Source organism: Schistocerca cancellata, chromosome 1, assembly GCF_023864275.1.
Source record: "Schistocerca cancellata isolate TAMUIC-IGC-003103 chromosome 1, iqSchCanc2.1, whole genome shotgun sequence".
NCBI classification, from domain to species: Eukaryota; Metazoa; Arthropoda; class Insecta; order Orthoptera; family Acrididae; genus Schistocerca; species Schistocerca cancellata.
Window position 1 is genome coordinate 660273607 of NC_064626.1, and position 21991 is coordinate 660295597.

The following is a 21991-nucleotide window of genomic DNA, read 5'->3' on the forward strand; positions in this document are numbered from 1 at the left end:
AGGAACTGTACTGACTTGTCACTAATTCGAGACAGAACATTTTGAATCATTTTCATACGTGGTCCGCGGAATGTGTACAGTGCTCAGGTAGCGTACATTTCTTCTTCTCGGATCCAAGGTACGGCTCCCTAATTTGCAGTTCTGTCTCAATAACCCCGTTTTCATAAATGTTACATATACATGTCGGGAACAATACTTATGTCCAATAACAGCACTCTCACAGCATGTTCAATATGTCTGACGCAAGTATACTCTAGTTACATGTACGACGTCTCAAGGCAGTCTTAACATATTTCTTTTACTTCAAAATACTTTCGTTACCGCGTATAGTATTTGTTTTTCAGTGTTCAGATTTGTTGTGGTTAAATAAATTTGTTCGAACTGAAGACATTTACGATTTACATGCATATTTGTTTCATCTTTCAGTTATTTAACGAGTTATTGATCTATTTGCCGTTTAGTGAAAAAAAATACAAGCTTACTGAATATCGGAGTAGATTTGCGACTGGACCCAAGAAAAGGGTCTAATTGACACAAAAAGAGGACCCGTTCCAACAGGAAGGCACTAATAAGGAAGAAGAAGAAGATGATGATAACGATGAAAACGACGGGCTACTTGTGCTCATTAGACTGTTGTACCATGAAGTCCTAAGTGACGAATAATCTTTCCTGGTCGGAGGTAAAATGTCACTTTTAACGTTTGAGCCAGTATCACCAAATTACGTCGCCGTTGCGCAGAATAACGGGTTTTCCACAGCGTTGCGAACAGAAGAGGAGGAGGTGGTAGCTTTAAGAGCGGCGGCAGGTGGGCGGTGGCGGGCAGCCAGTCTGGAGGAATGCGGCCCGCGCCGGCGCCGCATCACGTTTGTAAACACTGCGCCAATTACGCGTCACCGCTCGCTCCGATGACGATGCAACTCGCGGAGAAAGCGCATACACCAGCGACGCAATTAAGGCCGGGCATTTCGCGAGTGTCAGCACTCTTCCCAGCAGTGGCAGACTTCTGGCTGCCCGAGCAACGCCTATATATTACAGGCACTTTGTGAAATACCGGTCTTTCGTAGAATGCCTAGGTAATGTATACAATGCCTGATGGTTTTAGTCAAACTATGAAACATAAGTTTTTTGTGAAAATGTTACGTACTTTTCCTAGCTGCACTATACAATTCCTAGGCATTATACGGAATCATCAGTATCATTTACGCAAAGTGTTAAAAGAGCCCAAGATGAGAAGGCGTTATTATTAATACGCATTTGAAACTAACAGAATAAAACTAAGAAATAAGCACAGGATATTCTTACCGGAAAGCAATGAAAGCAGAACTGAGATTGAAGTACTTGTTATATAAGTACTCATTTTTCTTAAAAAAAAACATTTTGTCAATTTGATCCTGCACATATAATACATTTCGCGACTTGAAGAAGAATGCAGACAGAATACTGTTACCGGTAAAACACAAACAGGACTGGCATGACCTACCTGTTGCAGCAAAGAAGTCTAGAGTGACATTTTGAATTGCTCTTTATTTTCTTTTTGACGTCCTTGGCCGCTTCCTGTAGACTGAGAAGTAGCTGCAGATTGTAGATATATTTGGTGGTCAGGAACGTCTTCAGTTCTTATCAAGTTCTTTGGACATACTGTGAGCCGGCCGGAGTGGCCGAGCGGTTCTAGGCGCTTCAGTCTAGAACCGCGCGACCGCTATGGTAGCAGGTTCGAATCCTGCCTCTGGCATTGATTTGTGTGTTGTCCTTAGGGTTGCTTAGGTTTAAGTAGTTCTAAGTTCTAGGGGACTGATGACCTCAGCAGTTAAGTCCCATAGTGCTCAGAGCCATTTGAACCATTTTTGACATACTGTGAATTTTGATCTTGCATAGAGCTGCCTCAAGATTCCACCTGCAGTTCCAGGTCGGTAAAAGCCATCTTCGGCCACGGTCGTAACAACAGCCAACAGATAGCGCGAGTCACCCCGCCCTTTGTCGACTTCGAGAATCGGAATGCACACAGTGACACCCAAAGCCACAGGAGGAATTTTTTTGTCACAATACCTTTTCTTTTTCTTTTTTTGCCTAATCTCTAGGTTCAATTTCGATTCCGTTTTATTTTGGGTAGCTTTCTCAATACTGAAGCAGACACGCATAAAATGCTAACCCCATAACCTACTTCGGCGCAGTCTTCGTCTTTAGGAGAATGTCCACAAATGGCACGAACGTTTCGACCACACTTTTGACATTAATGAACACTGCTGGTTTCTTTTAAGCAGACAACAGATATCAGAAAAGAAGGTTTTCTGTCACCACAGAAATGGAAAGCTCTTCGATAGCCATGGCTTCATCTCTGTTTTGGTTTCCTCAGTCATGGATAGCGTTCTCATCTATGTCTTCTGCAGGGAACTGTGCGTCTTGCATTGATTCATCTCACCTTTCTGCTATTGTGTTGTTTGTACTGTCTCTATTATTTTTTCGATCTCTTCCACAGTCTCTACATTTGTCGAACGTCGTCCGGCAGAGACGATGTCGAGAGACCTACTCTAGGTTTGCAGCCGAACAGTTTCGTATGGTGACCTGTTAATCCAAGAATGAAAAGCTTTTTTTTCCGTAAGTTGGACGAAGCACAGCCCGTTACTCCAACAGCTAGTTTTTTCATCTTGTATCCAAGCACACAACATATTTTTAATTTGTTGATTTGCACTTTCGACGCTCCACAGACTATGAGTGGCGCAGCTTACCACGCAGATCTTCGAGGTGGGCAAGTACTCCTTTAGGCTGCCTATTACATTGTTTGCAAATTACCAGCCGTTATCGGATTGTAGAATCCTTGGAGCACCAGGCAACATAAATATGTTGAGGTTGTAGACTACTTCTTCCTCCCTCTTTGATTTCAGAACCCTGAGAACTACAAATTTTGTGAGGTAACCTTGGTAGACCATTATAAACTTGCATTCTGTCAGGAGGGGACTGAAAATCGATGAAATCGACCTGATAACGGGAATTGAATTCCGAAAAAACCATTGACTTGACCACAACACCGTTTTAACACTTTTTTGCTTCATCTGGTAAGGCTCACAAAGGTGAATATACAGCTCAAACCATGACATGAAATGTATGCTTGGATGAAAATTGTTTCAACAACCTGTTCCGCGCTCCATGACCAATAGCCAAATGGGTCCTGCGGAGTATGTCAAATAACTCTAAGTTCACAAAGTAAAATTGAATACCACTCGCACCTACTTTAACAGAAGGTTCAAATGGCTCTAAGCACTATGGGACTTAACATCTGAGGTTAACCTAAGGACATCACACACACCCATGCCCGAGGCAGGATTCGAACCTGCCACCGTAGCAGCAGCGCGGTTCCGGACTAAAGCGCCTAGAACCGCTCGGGCACATCGGCCGGTGCTTCTTTAATAGCATAGCTCAACTAAATCTTGTTCTCGACCATCATTAGGTCATAATGTTTCAGCAGCCAATAGTTCCGTGGTTCCTTCTTCATCGTCGTCTTAGCCTTTTAGACGTCGTTGACTAACTTTTGGTAACTGGTTTCGGTTACGAAAACACATCGTAATGTAGCGCTCTGAATTAACCGTCACAGGAATTTTCGCGAAAAATAACAAGTCAATAATGCACTTCTCCCCAGTTACACACCAGCCTGTTACTTTCCGGCTGTGGCGTAACACTGTGGCCTAAAATTGGCTCTTGGGATAATTCATCGCAGAACTATCGTTGCGTGTTAGCACAGCGTGATTCCTGTCTTGGCAATACGCTCCCTTCCTACATGGTGATAAAAGAAAACGGGAAAGAATGACGAAGAGCGTTTGTGGAACTTCAGCCGGATATCTTACACTGGAGAACTATTACGGCGTGATATCTGAACGGCGTACAAGAATACGCTGTCTTCGCAACCATTAAACAAAGACCAGGTCACCGCAAACAGTGTGGCGGAAAAAAAAATGGCGGGATGAGGTGTATTATATACTTTGGCAGCAGACAATCCGGTAAAGTATACAACGCCTAGGCAATGTATAAAATACAAATCTTTCATACTCTGTTGACTGAACGCGCACGTACACGACTACCTAGCTGCACGCCCGATTTTAGTCACTGTAAGCAGCAACGGATAAGCAGGAATTTGAAACGCAAAACCACAGCATACACCCAGTCTACGAAGAGTTAAAAACTCATAATATTGGAAACGCTATTTGATCAATATTACCTAAAGACAACTCTAGTAATGCAGTGAGCTACTTTCATGTGCTATGTGTAAATCTGTAGATTGTTGGCCTAGAAATGGTATTTACAGGACAGAATCGCCGAGATATCAAGGACATTGAACGAAAATAGTGGGCCACTGACTAACCCCTATGGCAGAACTGAGATAACTTGCTTCCAGGAAGCCCCTACATTAAGTAGTGTGTAAGCTTAGGGACTGATGACCTTAGCAGTTAAGTCCAATAAGATTTCACACACATTTGAACATTTTTTGAAGCCTCTACATTTTCACAGACAACACGTTTCTCTCTGTTTTCTGAGCAGTTTTCAAACTACTTCAGGGTCCTACCTGTAAATTTTAACTATCGCCATTTTTTTGCTCAGTACATCAATACTGACGGTGTCGAATGCTTTGCTGAAGTCTGGTAGCGCCAGTATTATGGCCTCGCGGTTCTCCATGCGGTATTTCAGGTCATGAGTGTATTTAGAGTTGAGTCTTCAGCCAGAAGGATTATGATACACAGAAATTCTAGCATTTCTATACATTGCTGCAACTTTTTTCCCTGTTTAGATTACGTAGTGAAAAGAAAATTCGTGTCAGAACGGGACCCGTATCCAGTTTTCCTTGTTATTGTGAGCAGCTCCCTCGTCGATTAGACTATTCCAGCCCGCCTCCAGTTCTGACAAACTTCCCTGGTCACTGATGATTCTACCTGTACTTTCCGAACACACTTACAGAATGTTCTCTCATATATTCACCACATCTGAACGAATTGCCCCGGTATTTCATGTTATTTCATGAACTGATTTTATCCACATCGATCCATTGGGTTCAGTTATTTTTTATAGTTACTGTTTTACACTAAGTTGTTAGATCTTTGGCATATACGTAAAACAAAAATGTATCATCATGAATTACTCCTATGTGGTTTTTAATTATTTTTATTAATTGTCCGTATCAGATTGCCTTTTTTATTTGTCGCTAGATTATCAAGCGCAATGTACAGATACACTTCTGATACTCTTTTCTCTTCTGGAGCCAAAATTATCATCCACTGAGTCTTCTATGGTACTGTTTTTGTGTTTTATTCTGGACTCAGTGACAGAGAGTGCCTTACAGTTAAACACATATTTGTTTTTAAAAACATGTTACTGTTGTGACAAGCGCAGTGTGCGTTTTAATTACTTTCTCTTTACAGTTCATTTTTCTACCCGTTTCGGTTACACTTCTACATAAATAATACTTTGTCCATAACGGACCGTCTGCCAAAGGTAGCGACTGCTCAGATAACGCCGAAGGTATTATCTGTTCTAGTGTATGTCGGGAATTTAATTATTTTATTTATGTTTTAAAGATTACGTCCTTCATATGTTGGCCATTTATATTTATGCATGATTGTAACTGGTCCCGAAAACTTCGAGTAGCGTCAGTTAACACCTGACTTGGAATACGAACGAGTTGTTCTTGCGTTGTCTTCAGACATTCAAGGCAGTGAGGCTTGTTAACATATAATCGGGACCTGAGATATCCCCACAAAAAGAAGACGCATAAGCTTAGGTCGGGGAAGTTAGGTCGGTCAAGATGGTCATATCTGGAGATAAAGTGGTCTGGAAGCTGATCCTGTAAGAGCCTCTGAATTACCAGCTGTGTGTGCAGTTGCATCATCTTGTTGAAGCCATACTCTCCTTATTTCCCATCTGCAACTTGGAAGTTCTGGGTATAAGAAGGCTTGTCATATCGTAATGTCGCGCTGAATTAACCGTCACAGGAATGCTATTTTCGCGATAAATAACACGAGTCAATAATGCGCTTCTCCCCAGTTACACACCATCCTGTTACTTTCTGGCTGTGGCGTAACATTGGTGGATTTTCATTACACCAGTATATATAGTTCTGTTTGTTAACAGACTAATTTAAATGAAAAAGGGCTTCTCACTGATGAGAAAAATTGTTTTCATTATTGTCCATGGTTTCACAAAAGAGATGACGATGTTCATAAACACCTTCACCCTAAGTTGCTCGCTATACTTGAATTTTGTGTGAATGATAATCAAGATGATTGTGCAGAATCCTTCTCACTGTTTACTCATTAGTCCCTAAACTCGCAGCACGCAAGCGAACCGACCGCTTAGGTCTCTGTATCGCGGATGCCGTAACTCGCTCGATGTGTTTGGGCGTACGGACTGTTGTGGCAGGGTCGGGTGCTTACTCATTCATTACTGAGCCATTTGAAGTTTTCAAGATCTGAAAACGGTGCTGCGATCTGGAACAGGTCAGCGGACCGGAATATTAAAATGGGTGCCCAAGTCACGTTATGAGTGTATCACAGACTGAAATGAAATGATCGTATGCCACTGATGACCGAGAGTCCTCACTTGGGGAAGTTCGACTGTCGAGTGCAAGTCTTTTCAGTTTACGCCATATTAGGCGACTTGCGTGTCGATGATGATGATGATGAAGACAACACTAAACTAAATCGCTGAGCGGAGAAACCGAATCGCTGAATTGCAATCAGACGCGCTGACGATCAGCTAACGGGGTGGACGTCACAGAGTCATTGTTTACGAAAAATCGCCGGAGAGGGTTCGTTACGATTCTCCACGTTCAACGACACGGAAGCAAATAAACTTCCCACTCAACGGACAGAGCAAGGACACCCACCACTGAGGTTAGCCATCCGCCGTATAACCCAACACAAAAAATGCGCTTTCTTTGATTGACCGTTTATTACTGACCGCTGTAAACTTGTTTTTGCTGAAACTATTTTGCCGTCACCTTCTCGCTGTCACAGAAATTGATGACCAACTGTCCACAACAACGCGTTGTACCACTTCCTTCACGTCATGGGTCAACTGTCAACCGCATGCAGCGAAGTGGCACAGCTCACAAGACATTGCGGTCGTTATCAGAAGGGGTGATTTCGAAATCCTGCAATATCGTCCTAAAATATATACACTGAAGAGCCAAAGAAACTGATACACCTGCCGAATATCGTGTAGGGCACCCGCGAGCACGCAGAAGTGCCGCAGCACGACGTAGTATGGACTCGAATAATGTAAGTAGTGCTAGAGGGACTTGACACCATGAATCGTTCGAGGATGTCCATAAATCCGTAAGAGTACGAGGGGGCGGAGGTCTCTTCTGAACAGTACGTTGCAAGGCATCACAGATATGCTCAATAACTTTCATGTCTGGGGAGTTTGGTGGCCAGCGGAAGCGTTTAAACTCAGAAGAGTGATCCTGGAGCCACTCTGTAGCGATTTTGGACGTGTAGGGTGTCGCATTGTCCTGCTGGAATTGCCCAAGCACGTGGGAATGCACAATGGACATGAATGGATGAAGGTGATCAGATAGGAAGGTTACGTACATGTGACCTGTCAAGAATCGTATCTAGACGTATTAGGGGTCCCATATCAGTCCAACTGCAAACGCCCCACACCGTTAGAGAGCCTCCACCAGTTGGAACAGTCGCCTGCCGACATGCAGGGTCCATGGATTCATGTGGTTGTCTCCATATCCGTACACGTCCATTCGCTCGATACAATTTGTTTCCACTCATCAACAGTCTGATGTCGGTGTTGACGGGCCCAGGTGAGATGTAAAGCTCCGTGTCATGCAGTCATCAAGAGTACACGAGTGGACTTTCGGCTCCGAAAGCCCATATCGATGATGTTTCGTTGAATGGTTCGCACGATGGTACTTGGCTCAGCATTGAAATCTGTAGCAATTTGCAGAAGGGTTGCACTTGTCACGTTGAACGATTCTCTTCAGTCGTTGTTGGTTCCGTTCTTGCAGGATATTTTTCCGGCCGCACCGATGTCGGGGATTTATGTTTTACCGGATTGCTGATATTCACGGTAAACTCGTGAAATGGTCGTATGGGAAAATCTCCACTCCATCGCTATCTCGGAGATGCTGCATTCCATCGCTCTTGCGCCCACTGTAAAACCACGTTCAAACTCACTTAAATCTCGATAACCTGCCATTGCAGCAGCAGTAGCCTATCTAACAACTGCACCAGACACTTGTTCTATATAGGCGTGGCCTACCGCAACGCCACATTCTGCCTGTTTATATACCTATGTATCATACCTACGCAAGTTTCCCTGGCGCTTCAGTGTATTTGTGTTTCTCGCTATGCTAGATATGTTATTTCAAAAAGGCTACTACTTTATTTATCCTTGTTCAAACTGAGTGAAATCCTTTCTCTAATGGCCTCTACGTCGCTTGGTGTTAAACGTCAACTTTACCTTATTTTCTTATTAGTGGCAACACGATTTTTGCCCTTCTGCCCAGCATCTCTACTCAGCTGAGCTCATACTCATGGCCGAACGATCTTGAGGTCGAGCAGATGCTCTCGTCTTATCTTTCCTTTCCGGTTGGGTGGCTCAGTTGAGCTGCCTGTACGCCGTCAGAAGAAAAACCTGGGAGAATTTTGATTTTACCACCGACTGTACTTTTATCTGACTCGTGACACACTAGCTAACGGGTTTCTCGCGTAACTATCCAGGTTCAGAGGACAGAGCAAGAGCGAAAGGCAGTTATTGTTTTTTCGACTTTTGAACACATTCTGTTGTCCGCCCCCGGTATCTGAGCGGTAAAAAAAAGTGGTCAGCGCGACAGAATGTCAATCCTAAAGGCCCGGGTTCGATTCCCGACTGGGTCGGAGATTTTCTCCACTCAAGGACTGGGTGTTCTGTTATCCTAATCATTATCATTTAATCCCTATCGACGTGCAAGTCGCCGAAGTGGTGTCAAATCGAAAGACTTGCAATCGGCGAGCGGTCTCTACCCGACGGGAGGCCCTAGTCACACGACATTTACATTTTAACACGTTCTGTTGCTTCTACAGTAGTTTATTGGTTGCTGACAGTGAACTAAACGTGAATTCCTGAGCGGAAGTTCTAATGAGTTCTTCAACAAAGTTGTGGCCGATTTCGTTTGGCCATCATTGCCTCACTGATTCAGCAGCACCCTTTCTCAGATGAAGTCGCTGCGACGGGTCGTTTAAGAATAAAAGAAAATCGAAAAGAATGGCAAATGGCAACGTGTAAAAGACAACTGTTCTATAGTCCATGAAGTATTCGTCGATCGATCACAGGAGAGACTATGACATCAAGCCAAGGAACATATTCGAAATATGTTCCTTGTTAGTTAATGTGTAATCTTCAATTAAGCACTTCTCAGAAATATTATCTATCGGTACCAAACACGTTTCGAAAGACAACGCCACTGTCTTCGGTGGCACTTTTCTAATATTTTAGTCTTGCTAAAGATTTTTTGTGTAAGAACTTTATTCCAGGTGTTTCAGCTATTGTAATCAGATGAAACGAAATGCAAACTTTCAAAGAAGTTGAAAACAGTCACGCATCTAAAACTTGCGAGTTTCCCAGGGAGGCAGTATCAAATGAGTAAATTGTAGCCATAGAAGATCATTTTCACTGTTTATTACAGCAGACGCGTATTTTTCTTAAAAGCTGTGAAAATGAAAACACAAACACACACAAACACACACAAACACACACAAACACACACAAACACACACAAACACACACAAACACACACAAACACACACAAACACACACAAACACACACAAACACACACAAACACACACAAACACACACAAACACACACAAACACACACAAACACACACAAACACACACAAACACACACAAACACACACAAACACAGCCTTTTCAGTGTAGCTTAACAATTTTGATTCGAAATACGTATTTTATAGAAATTTTATGCTCTCGTTAATTGACAACATGAGAAAAATTGTTACTTCTGGCACATATTTTCTAGGAATGACAAATTTCTAAAGAAACAGCAATGATTCATTTCCGTTTTTAAATATGATGTTTTAATTTTTTTGAGAGCACAAGTAAGTTTCTAATTCTTCATACAAATTCATATGTTTTATTCTGACGAAGTACGTACTTTTTCTACCGACACAGGCTTGCAAACCTGTGTTACGGAAATAGAGAAGGGCTGAACACGTCCACAGCAACTTATGTGGGACAACCCAAGCACCTGTTGTCAGAGATTACTTTAGCTGTGATGAGCACCGTGATCGTTCAAAAGGCAGACCAAACTTCTGGTATGATGTATGATTTTTCTATGACATGGCTACGAACTGGTCTCCGCTCTGCTACAGCGTACGACGTACTTTGCAAAACCAAACCAAACATACAAAGCGGCGACAACTAACTACCAGTATATGCATACTTCACTACACACGCGGACAACGACAAACGGAAAGTAGCTTTGTGTTACCTGGAAGAGACTATCCGTACTGTGCGTTTTATCTAGCTTGCTCGGTGCAGCTCCGCTTTAGAAATGGTGTCATCTTTACGGAAACAAGAATATTATGGAACAAGTTATTATTCAATCCAGCGCAGCTGAAAATTGAACATAAAACATTTTCCTTCGAGGCATTTGTGTAGGTAAAGACAAATGATACAAATACGCATAAGGATGTAATAAAAAGCTTAAGACGAAGGACTTAAAAAACGAACGAAATTCTGATCATGCGGGCGAAAGAATTTCATGGAAATAAAGCATGTGTCCTGTTTTGGCATCCTGTTTGTGGCTACGTTATTAGAAATCCGCAGAAACTCGTCTTACAACAGGATGACGACAATGGGAGCGTACCAGGATTCGGCTGCTGTGACTTGCCGTAATTAGGAAAACACTGAACGAGATAGTCAAGGTGTATTTGAATTCAGCTTCTTCTGGAACATGTCCACATTGATAGTAGGAACAATAACTATTTTGGAAAGCACGGAAAGTACCTGTCCGATTGTACAAGAGCTCCTTTTCCACATATTCCTTTCCTCTCCGATTCTGTGCAGAACCTCCTATTCCTTACGTTATCAGTCTACCCAATTTTCAGCATTCGTCTGTAGTACATCTCAGATGTTCGGTTCTCTTCTGGCCCGGTTTTCCCACAGCCCATGTTTCACTACCATACAAGTCCAGTGCTAGTCTGTTTTTTTTATGTCCTCCTTGCTCCGTTCGTCGCCGGCCGGAGTGGCCGAGCGTTTCTAGGCGCTTCAGTCTGGAACCGCGCGACCGCTACGGTCGCAGGTTCGAATCCTGCCTCGGGCATGGATGTGTGTGATGTCCTTAGGTTAGTTAGGTTTAAGTAGTTCTAAGTTCTAGGGGACTGATGACCTCAGAAGTTAAGTCCCATAGTGCTCAGAGCCATTTGAACCATTTTTTTGCTCCGTTCGTCGTTGCTTATTTTGCTGCCTAGGTAGCAAATTCCTTAACTTCATCTACTTCGTGACTGTCAGTTCTGATGTTAAGTTTCTCGCTGTTCTCATTACTGTTACTTCTCATTACTTTCGTCTTTTTATTTACTCTCAATCCATGTTATGTACTTATTAGGCTGTTCATTCCTTTCAGCAGATCCTGGAATTATTCTTCATTTTCACTGAGGCCAGCAATGTCATCAGCGAATCTTGTCGTTGATATTCTCTCACCTTTAATTTTAGTCCCACTCTTGAACCTTTCTTTTATTTTCATCAAGGCTTCTTTAATGTATAGATTGAACAATAGGGGCGAAAGACTACATCCCTGTCTTACACACTTCTTATACGAGCACTTTTTCTTGGTCTTCCATTCTTATTACTCCATGTTGGCTCTTGTACATGTTATATATTACTTGTCTGTTCTTATAGCTTACCGCTATTTTCCTCAGAGTTTCGAACATCTTGCATCTTTTGATATTCTCTAAGGTTTTTTCCAGGTCGACAGATCCTATGAGCGTGTCTTGATTTTTATTTAGTTTTGGTTCCATTATCAGCCGCAACGTCAGAAATGTCTCTCAGCTGCCTTTACCTTTCCTAAAGGCAAACTGATCATTATGTTCCAATTACGTAAGTAAAAAAAAGGGGGGGGGGGCACTTCCTGGTTTGAAACTATGGCAAATAATTGGAGCACGTAAGTTCGAATAAGAGCACCCGTGGCTGCTCAATTAACACGCAGGTGCAGAAGACGGTGCCTGCTTATTGGTCAGATTCTCGCCTTTTTTTTGGTGTAAAACGAGCTTTAGGCCCACCTTGAGCAGGAAGCCAATTCCAAAAGCGAGGGATGGTGTCACGTCAACAGCTAAAAGCATTAATTATTGAAAAATCAATCTCCGGTGGTTGTGATCGCCGAGTACTGGAGAGATTGCACTTGAATGTAGAGATACGTGACAAGTTGTGTACGAATTCAGTCAGAATCTCAAACTGCCCTGTCAATCACAGTGCGAAGCTACCTATGCGAATCCAAATCGAAGCAGAAAAGAAAGTCTAAATTTCTGATCACCGGAAATAATACGAAAGCATGATTCTACTAGGCCCGAGGTTGTGTAATACAAAACAGTGGTTGGAGGTAAGTACATTGTGTATGGCAGACACCCAAAGGAGCTATGCGTCACTAAGGGAGAAGCGTAGTTCCATGATATTACGATTGTTCTGCTTCCACTCTTTGACTAAGAATGGCACATGGAATTTGTTGGGTTTTTGGAGGCTCAAGCGTAAGTTATTGTACAGACATTATTTCAAAAGAGACAAATCCAAGTGCGAGTCCAGCCAAGTTAATTCGTATGAAACACTACATCTGCATACACATCCCAAGGGGCGGCGTGTTACTATGTAAAGTATACGGCCACAGGTAAGTTCAAGCAGCTTGCTGTTTACGTTATTTTGTTAGCTGACAACCAAAAGAAGTAAAGAGCGTGTCGACAGTAAAGGAGACAGATCATGCTCCCAAAAAGAAAAATTTCAGTACCGGCGTTATACTGAGTTGCATGAATGTGCTGTGAAATAGCTGATTCTTCAATATTGCGAATAACTGTATGGAAGCTTGATAGCTAGACGTAATACTTAAGAAAGAAAATTATGTGTAAAAGGACGCCAGACGTGAACGACATAACATACTCGCAGGAACTGATTTTTTTTCGGAAAAGTAAAGAATCAGCTGTGACATACAGATTAACAGTTTGCACGGTGAATCGGTTGTGGCACAATATAAACTGCGCAGTGCTATCGCAAAAATCAGTGTTTAACTGATCAGCCTTCTCTCTCCGTAGCTCCCTTGGCACTCAACGGCTGTCATCCGCAAAGGTATCGGCAGAAAACAGCTGTGATGTCACAGATGGCGAGGAGCCTGACAGTACTACAGAGAGCGACAGGCAAAAACGAAGATAAATCCTGTTTCTAGCTATTCCTGCAGCAACTTGGCAGTCATTTATTCAAGTAGCGAGTACCGGAACGAACTCATCCTCCCCCCCCCTCCTGCTCCTTCCCCCCCCCCCCCCTCTCTCTCTCTGTCTCTGTCTCTGTCTCTGTCTCTGTCTCTCTCTCTGTCTCTCTCTCTCTGTCTCTCTCTCTCTGTCTCTGTCTCTCTGTCTCTGTCTCTCTCTCTGTGTGTGCGTGTGTGTGTGTGTGTGTGTGTGTGTGTGTGTGTGTGTGTGTTTTTAACTGGAACACTAGCGACTGTGATCAATTTCAGGGCGGATAATCCCATGTACATTTTACTCTTCCACTGTTAACTTAAGTAATGTACTGTATTATTAATAGGACAAAATTCCTCTGAATACATTTCACCAATTTTATAGGGTCGACAGAAGCGTCCGATCCCACGCGTCGGCTTTGACCCGTGACGTAAGGGTGTTGTGTGTGACGTCATGACGGCGCGGAGTTTGGTTTGAGTACGTGGCTGTCTCCAGTTCTGTTTTATCTTATTTTATTTACTTTTCTGATCTGTTCGTTCTATCTCGTGAGATTTTTTTAAATTTAAAAACGCTTATTACTTATTTTAATTATCTGTTTCCTCCAATTTCTGTTTTAGTTTATTATATTTATCTTTCTGATCTCTTCGTTCTATCCCGTGAGATTTTTTTTAAAAAAGACAAAAAACACTAATCAGCTACTGAAGCATCTTTATCTTCTATGGGTTGCTGGGGTTACGACCCCTGGGGAGGTGGGTGGGTATTCATGCATGGCTGTCTTCACTTACACGTTGTAGCTACGCAAGGCGTCTAAATTTGTTTATATTTAGTTTGCCCCCCCACCCAAAACACCCTATTTCCCGCGCTTGTCCCGTTAGTGTCATTAGGCTTCTTGTGGAAAGTGTTTGTGTTTGTTTTTGTTTCCGCCATATTTGTGACGTCATGGGTCAAAGCAGACGGGCGGGATCGGACGCTTCCGTATTTCCTTTTTACATATTATTTTTAAGCCTCTGAAGAACATTTTGAGTCTTAGTAAGGAATTAGCAATCAGTTGCCACATCAGCCACATGTTTCCATTTCATCAGCAGTGATAGTGGTTTTATAGTGTTTACAACTTGGTCTAAGGCATGTTTCTGTGCCTAATACTACGTCTTATATCGTGGGGGACGTCCTTAGAGGCCGTAAGACGGAGTTAGTTAATTTGAGAACGTAAACTTGATTAGGTGGCGGAAAGTTAATTAACTTAGCGTGTATAGCCTGAGGATGTCTCCCACAGAAGGGGGAAATGTTAGGCGCAGCAAGATCCTGCATATTCCTTACTGTTTTTGGTTTCTCGGCAGAATCAGAGAGAGCGCTCGCTCAACTGAAGAAAATGACGGAGGAGGCAGTGTCCTCGTTGAGGCAGTTGTCTTGGTACTTGTTTGACGATACTGAAGGAAACCTTAGGAACTTGTATTAAGGTCGCCAGACCAGTATTGGAAATGGCTTTCCAGGGCACGCTTGCGTTGCCTTAGCGTCGCGACACCTGACGCGGCTGCAGCAGTGTCTACGTAAGTAATCAGTGAAGCGAACAAAAAGTTGGAATTCCTGCTCGTGAAACGAGAGTCAACGGTGTAACTGTGACGACAGGCGTTTTGGATGAAGTTACCTCTCAATGCCAAGTAATGTTGGAGTATGTAGAACTAATGGTTCAAATGGCTCTGAGCACTATGGGACTTAACATCTATGGTCATCAGTCCCCTAGAACTTAGAACTACTCAACCCTAACTAACCGAAGGACATCACACAACACCCAGTCATCACGATGCAGAGAAAATCCCTGACCCCGCCGGTTTCGAACCCGGGAACCCGGGCGTGGGAAGCGAGAACGCTACCGCACGACCACGAGCTGCGGTCTTGTAGAACTAATGTCTGGCGGCAGGACGGCACCATTCTCCTGCTAATTCGACAGACGTCTCCGCTTGTTGCATAAGTGCTGGATTATTCGAATAATTAGTCACTGTGTAATCAAAGGACTTAATGCCAACACATTTCTTTCCGCTGTACAAGAGATTTCTGCGCGGCACAAATATAATTACAGAGCAAGGTTTCCGTTCTGGGTGAAAAGTGCAAGACATGGCAATCACAGTTAGCAAAACAAAAAGCAATCGCAGGGAGTAGGGTAAGCTATGAAGAGGTGGTGGAACGCGAGCAACATTTTGTTGTAAGTAGGAGTACCATCAAACAATAGTTACTTTTAGCCATACTCAAGTCGAAGCACAGAGACCAGTTTCAAAATTGTTTGGCTGTAGCAGCTTGGCTGAAAAGCCACCCCAGTCATCTACGGAGAACTATCGTTTAATGTTTACAATTCCTTTCGTTGTAGCGAACTATATGTGCGCGAAAAAATGCGCAATGTATCCTCCGCTGTACACACACACGCGGCTTTATACTTGGCACGAATTTCATTGGTGATCGACGAGACGTTTCGGCTGAAAACGGTAAGCAATGGCTTTCATCAAATGACAACTCTTGAATATCAGGCGTTGGAGCTTCATAGTCGTATCACAAATTTATCATTCGTATGCTCAAATGTGTTTTCCACTAATTATCAACTTGATTCGATAAGAACTGTGTCAGGTGCAAGCTAAACACTCGTGAAGGCGTACGGGGTACCAAGAAAGCCTTCAGCAACTGCAGCTGGCGCGCTACTGCGTAAAGAAACAACCAATGCATCGCTGGTAGACATTGGCGGGTGTGATGCGAGAAATACTTCAGCCGTTCGTAACCAGCCCGTTGGCGTGTAGTGCTGTTGTTCCACCAGGCAAAACGGGTCACGACACCGGTTCCCAGTAGCGATAGGAGTTACGTAGGCTAAGTTACATTTCACCGAACTGTACTCTCGACTTTCGAGGCGGTAGTTCATCACACTGTATGCAGCAAAATCGTGGCCTCAAGTTCACATGCTCACCAGTTTGTGAAAAAAAAGACACGCACACACGTGTTACGCAGTTATTCGACAAACACATGCTGTCAAGCATCCTACTTACAAAATGCTGAAAACAGTAAACAGTTGCAAGAGTAACTAGGTAAAGTTGCTGGTAAGAGTAGAGCACGGAAGCATTAAGTGGGTTACACTAATAGCGATACAGACGCAGTCAGGTAAACAAACGGCTGGGTATTCGGCGGAGAGAGGTTAAAGGTTGACGTTGCCTACCTGCCTGCCTGAGTGCGGCTCGGCTTCCGCACAACGCTTGCTTCGGGTCGCTCCTCGGTGCACTTCGTGAACAAACTGCCGCAGCCGCTCGTCGCCGAGGTGACGCCGCAGCACGCGAACCCTCTGGCGGTAGCCGCAGGAACTAATCCACGCTCCCAGAATCACTCCGTTCCCCACTTCAGCGGAGAAAGTGCGGGAACGAACCGGTATCACCAGCCCGAGATTTTAAAGAATGTTTATCACTTCCCGTGCGCATAAATTTTCTCTCGACATCTCTCTTCCATTTCCAGTTATCCTATGGTATTTCCTGTTTTTAGATAGAGATATTGCTGCAACTATGGCATAAGTGGCTAGTCGGTAGATGTGATGTATATGTACAAATGCCGGCCGGTGTGGCCGAGCGGTTCTAGGCGCTTCACTCTGGAACCGCGCGAACCCGCTACGGTCGCAAGTTCGAATCCTGCTTCGGGCATGAATGTGTGTGATGTCCTTAGGTTTAAGTAGTTTAAGTAGTTCTAAGTTCTAGGAGACTGATGACCTCAGATGTTTGAGTCCCATTGTGCTCAGAGCCAACAAATGTACAAATGAATAAATGATTGCAATTTCAGAAAAAATCGATGAATTACTCAAGAAAGAGCTTCCCAAATAGAGCTAGTCAGTAACGCGTTATTCCACCTCTAGCTCTTATGCAAGTAGCTGTAGAGCTTGGCATTGATTGACAGAGTTGCTGCATGTCCTCTTGAGGGATATCGTGCTGTTCGAGTGGCTTGTTAGTTCGTCAGAATCCCGAGCTGGTTCGAGTGCCCTACACATAATGCTCCGAACGTTCTCAATTGGCGAAAGATCCGACGACCTTGCTGGCAAAGGTAGGGTTTGGCAAGCACAAAGAGAAGCGATATAATCTTTCGCGGGCGGGCACTATCTAGCTGAAATATAAGACCAGCATGGCTTGCCGAGAAGGGCATCTAAACGGGGCGTAGAATATCGTGGACGTACCGCTGTGCTGTTAGGGCGCCGCAGACGACAACGAAAGCGGCCCTGCTATCTGAAATGGCTGCCTAGACCATTGCTCCTGTTTGTCGAGCAGCGTGGCGGGCGACATTTCGGCTGGTATCACACCGCTGTCCGGGGCGCCTCTTCACAAATTCTCGTTGGTCTTCGGAACTCAGTTTGAAGCGGGGCTCTTCACTGAAGACAATTCTACTCCACTCAATGAGATTCCAGGCCGGATGTAACAGACACCGTGGCAAACGGGCTTGGTGTACAGAGGTCAATGGTAGTCGGTGCAAGGGGCGCCGTGAGCTCAGTGTCCTTTCTGTGAGCCGCCTGTTAATGCTCCTTATGGTCACCGAAGTACCTGTTGCACGTCGGATCGACGATAATGATGAATCCAGTGCTCTGAGTGTCTCTCTAACGATTACTCGTCCTCACGTTCTGTCCTCTATCTAGGTGGAGCGCTTCCTTGTTGACTGAGTTTGGCCACCGTTCTCCCATGCCTTCCAACATCGTCGAATGGTGGCATCGCTCCTATTCAGATGTCGAGCGATTCGCTGATTATTCCAACCGGCCTGTTTGAGCCCAACTACACGCCCTGTCCCAGATGCTGATATCTGCGTGTTTGTTTATGCGTCTCTCTGCGAGGCACAGTTACACTCCAGCTGAATACAGGAATGAAATTCGCGAAGACTGTATGTCCTGATATCGACACCCTGCTTATTATCTTTGCCAGCTGCGCGGTGAAACTGTGTCGCATCGCCACATATTCATCCATGAGTCGCCGAAGTTTACAGTTTCGCATTTTGGTGCGTCTTTTTTTTTTTGGTAAATTTAAAATAAAACGATCACTTTTTCTTCTACAAAAAGGTAAGTCGGAAGTCAATTTGCCGATGAATTTCTTCTAATTGATGTCCGAGAGCTTCCGAAAAGATTTCGTTGTTTCGTGATAAATACCGAACACTCCCATCTGGCTGATTTCCGCTATGGTCTAAATTTTTCTCTACGAGAAAGTAACGCCGTTACCATATTAACAGAATCTTCCGTCGATTCTTGGTAGAACAACATTATAATAATAAATGAAAAGCACCAGTTTGCTTTTGTTCTACAATATTATTTTTATTGCTAACCGGTTTTCGGCTTACAAGGCCATCTTCAGACATCTACTGAGTATTATCACCAAAGAAGTTAAATGTTAGCAGACAACATTGGAAGAGAAGTAACACATCTAGAGTGAAGTAGAAACATACAGTGAGTAACATCTTTGCAATGAAATAGTAAAAACTGAACAGTACATAAATAACAATGGAGTTGACAATATATCTGGTACTGCGGCGTGTACGACGTTCATTACGCCAGAGATTGCAATTGTGTGCAGCAAATGATGGCCACCACATTGAACATCTATTGGCCTGACATGTCGGGACACACTCTACTCCACTCCGTAATTGAAAACGGAAACCACGTGTGTACGTGTACCTCAGCCCTCATGGTAATGTACATGTGCGTCAGTGAAAAAGACCAATAAAAAGGTGTTAGCATGTGGACGTAATGTGCTGTTCCAGTCTCTTCTGTACCTAAGGTCCATCACCGTTCCCTTTGGATCCCTACGTAATTCGGTGCTCTCCGATACACACGATCGAACAGCGGAGGAGTGGTACTCAAGCGTCAACTTTAGGTAACAATATCTCCGGATGTAATTAACATTTTACAATGCAACAAACGGCACTGATTACGTATTTGTTTATATGTTCAGATGTGCTAACAAAAATAACAGGGTTCCATTTAAAAAAAAACGTAGGTTTGTGTTAAAAAACATACTTCCGTGCATTTTTTTATGGTTTGTATTAACCAATTACACTAGCCCCTCTCCTCACGTTCGGTCTGTGGAATCGATTCGCCAGTATTTGATGTGGTTTACGAAATATATCCAGCTGTAACGTTAGGTGACTCACCCTGTATATGCTGGTCCTCTGTATTTGAAGCATTTCCTAGGTAACGAGCTTAAATCTTCGTGAAGAGGGATTGATTCATCTGTAGAAAATGGCCAGCAAAGGTTATAGACAGCCACCTTTAGGCGAAAGCGAGCTGGACGGATGTACGATAGCATCGGCAGCCGGCATGTACATGTAGATCTGACTGTACCACGAAAGATTCTCTAGGTGCCTTGAAATTAACCTCAACTTTTTTCACATGAGTGCTGCGGTACCAGACTGGCGCGCAATATTCTTCAGGGAGCGTCCGCGGAGAACTGATGTATTTGCTCACCGTGCACTACCTGCCAGCTGCCTCACCGGGTTCACTCGTGTTTGAACTTGCATGGTACCCCAAGGACCTGTGTTTAAACCAAACGGGAAACATACAACTTACATTGGAAAGAGCACATAGAAAATGTGGGGAAGGCTAACCAAAGACGGCGTTTTATTGGCAAGACACTCAGAAAATGTAACTGATATACTAAAGAGACTGCCTACTATACGTATGCCCATCGTCTTTTAGCATACAGCTGCGCGGTATGGCATCTTTATCAGATAGGACTGACGAAGTACATGGAAAAAGTTCAAAGAAGAGCAGCACGTTTTGTATTATTGCGAAATTCTCTTCTCCCCAATTCTATTCAATACATCCTCATTAGCTACGTGATCTACTCATCTGATCTACAGCATTCTTCTGTAGCGTCACATTTAGAAAGCTTCTATTCTTTCCTTGTTTAAACTATGTATCGTCCACGTTTCACTTCCATATATGGCTACATTCCATATAAACACTGTCAGAAACGACTTCCTGACTTAAATCTATATTCGATGTTAACAAATTTCTCTTCTTGAGAAACGCTTTCCTTGCCATTGCCAGTCTACATTTTATATCCTCTCTACTTCGACCATCATCAGTTATTTTGCTCCCCAAATAGCAAGACTCATTTACTACTTTGAGTGTCTCATTTCGTAATCTAATTCCCTCAGCGTCACTCGAATTAATTTGACTACATTCCATTATCCTCGTTTTGCTTTTGTTGGTGTTCATCTTATATCCTCCTTTCAAGACAGTGTCCATTCCGTGCATCTGCTCTTCCAAGTTCTTTGCTGTCTCTGACAGAATTACAATGTCATCGGCGAACCTCAAAGTTTTTAGAAAAACATACATAATATCTGCAGGGATACCGCAATCACTTTTTATGCACTGTTACTTATAATCCGTCTTGACAACACAAAAGTTTATTCACATGACCGGTTTCGCTCCTCTAGAACCATCTTCGGATAGTGAAGGCAGCAGAGGAACAAGTAGGTAAAACGACGAGGGCTAGTTGAAATCCTTGGGTAACAGAAGAAATATTGAATTTAATTGATGAAAGGAGAAAATATAAAAATGCAGTAAATGAAACAGCCAGAAAGGAATACAAACGCCTCAAAAATGAGATCGACAGGAAGTGCAAAATGGCTAAGCAGGGATGGCTAGAGGACAAATGTAAGGATGTAGAGGCTTATCTCACTAGGGGTAAGATAGATACTGCCTACAGGAAAATTAAAGAGGCCTTTGGAGAAAAGAGAGCCACTTGTATGAATATCAAGAGCTCAGATGGAAACCCAGTTCTAATCAAAGAAGGGAAAGCAGAAAGGTGGAAGGAGTATATAGAGGGTCTATACAAGGGCGATGTACTTGAGGACAATATTATGGAAATAGAAGAGGGTGCAGATGAAGATGAAATGGGAGATACGATACTGCATGAAGAGTTTGACAGAGCACTGAAAGACCTGAGACGAAACAAGGCCCCCGGAGTAGACAACATTACATTAGAACTACTGACAGCCTTGGGGGAGAGTGAGCAAGATGTATGAAACAGGCGAAATACCCTCAGACTTCAAGAAGAATATAATAATTCCAATCCCAAAGGAAGCAGATGTTGACAGATGTGAAAATTACCGAACTATCAGTTTAATAAGCCACGGCTGCAAAATACCAACACGAATTCTTTACAGACTATTGGAAAAACTGGTAGAAGCCGACCTAGGAGAAGATCAGTTTGGATTCTGTAGAAATATTGGAACACGCGAGGCAATACTGACCCTACGACTTATCTTAGGAGATAGATTAAGGGAAGGCAAACCTACGTTTCTAGCATTTGTAGACTTAGAGAAAGATTTTGACAATGTTGACAGGAATACTCTCTTTCAAATTCTTAAGGTGGCAGGGGTAAAATACAGGGAGCGAAAGGCTATTTACTATTTGTACAGAAACCAGATGGCAGTTATGAGAGTCGAGGGGCATGAAAGGGAAGCAGTTGTTGAGAAGGGAGTAAGACAGGGTTGTAGCCTATCCCAGATGTTATTCAATCTGTATATTGAGCAAGCCGTAAAGGAAACAAAAGAAAG

At 43.4% G+C, this 21991-nt stretch overlaps 1 protein-coding gene across 4 annotated transcripts in view; it reads right to left on the reverse strand.

Annotated features, from left to right (window-relative positions):
• Positions 1–21991, reverse strand: part of LOC126183647 (long-chain fatty acid transport protein 1-like) — a 388944-nt gene that overhangs the window by 129665 nt on the left and 237288 nt on the right. Inside the window, exon 1 of one of the 4 annotated variants that reach the window (XM_049925808.1) lies at positions 16629–16742. The exons of 2 other annotated variants lie outside the window; for them this stretch is intronic. The gene's annotated coding sequence lies outside the window, so the exon portion shown is untranslated. Of the gene's footprint in view, positions 1–16628; positions 16743–21991 lie in introns of those variants that run through there. One more of the 4 variants, XM_049925817.1, reaches the window with a different exon arrangement.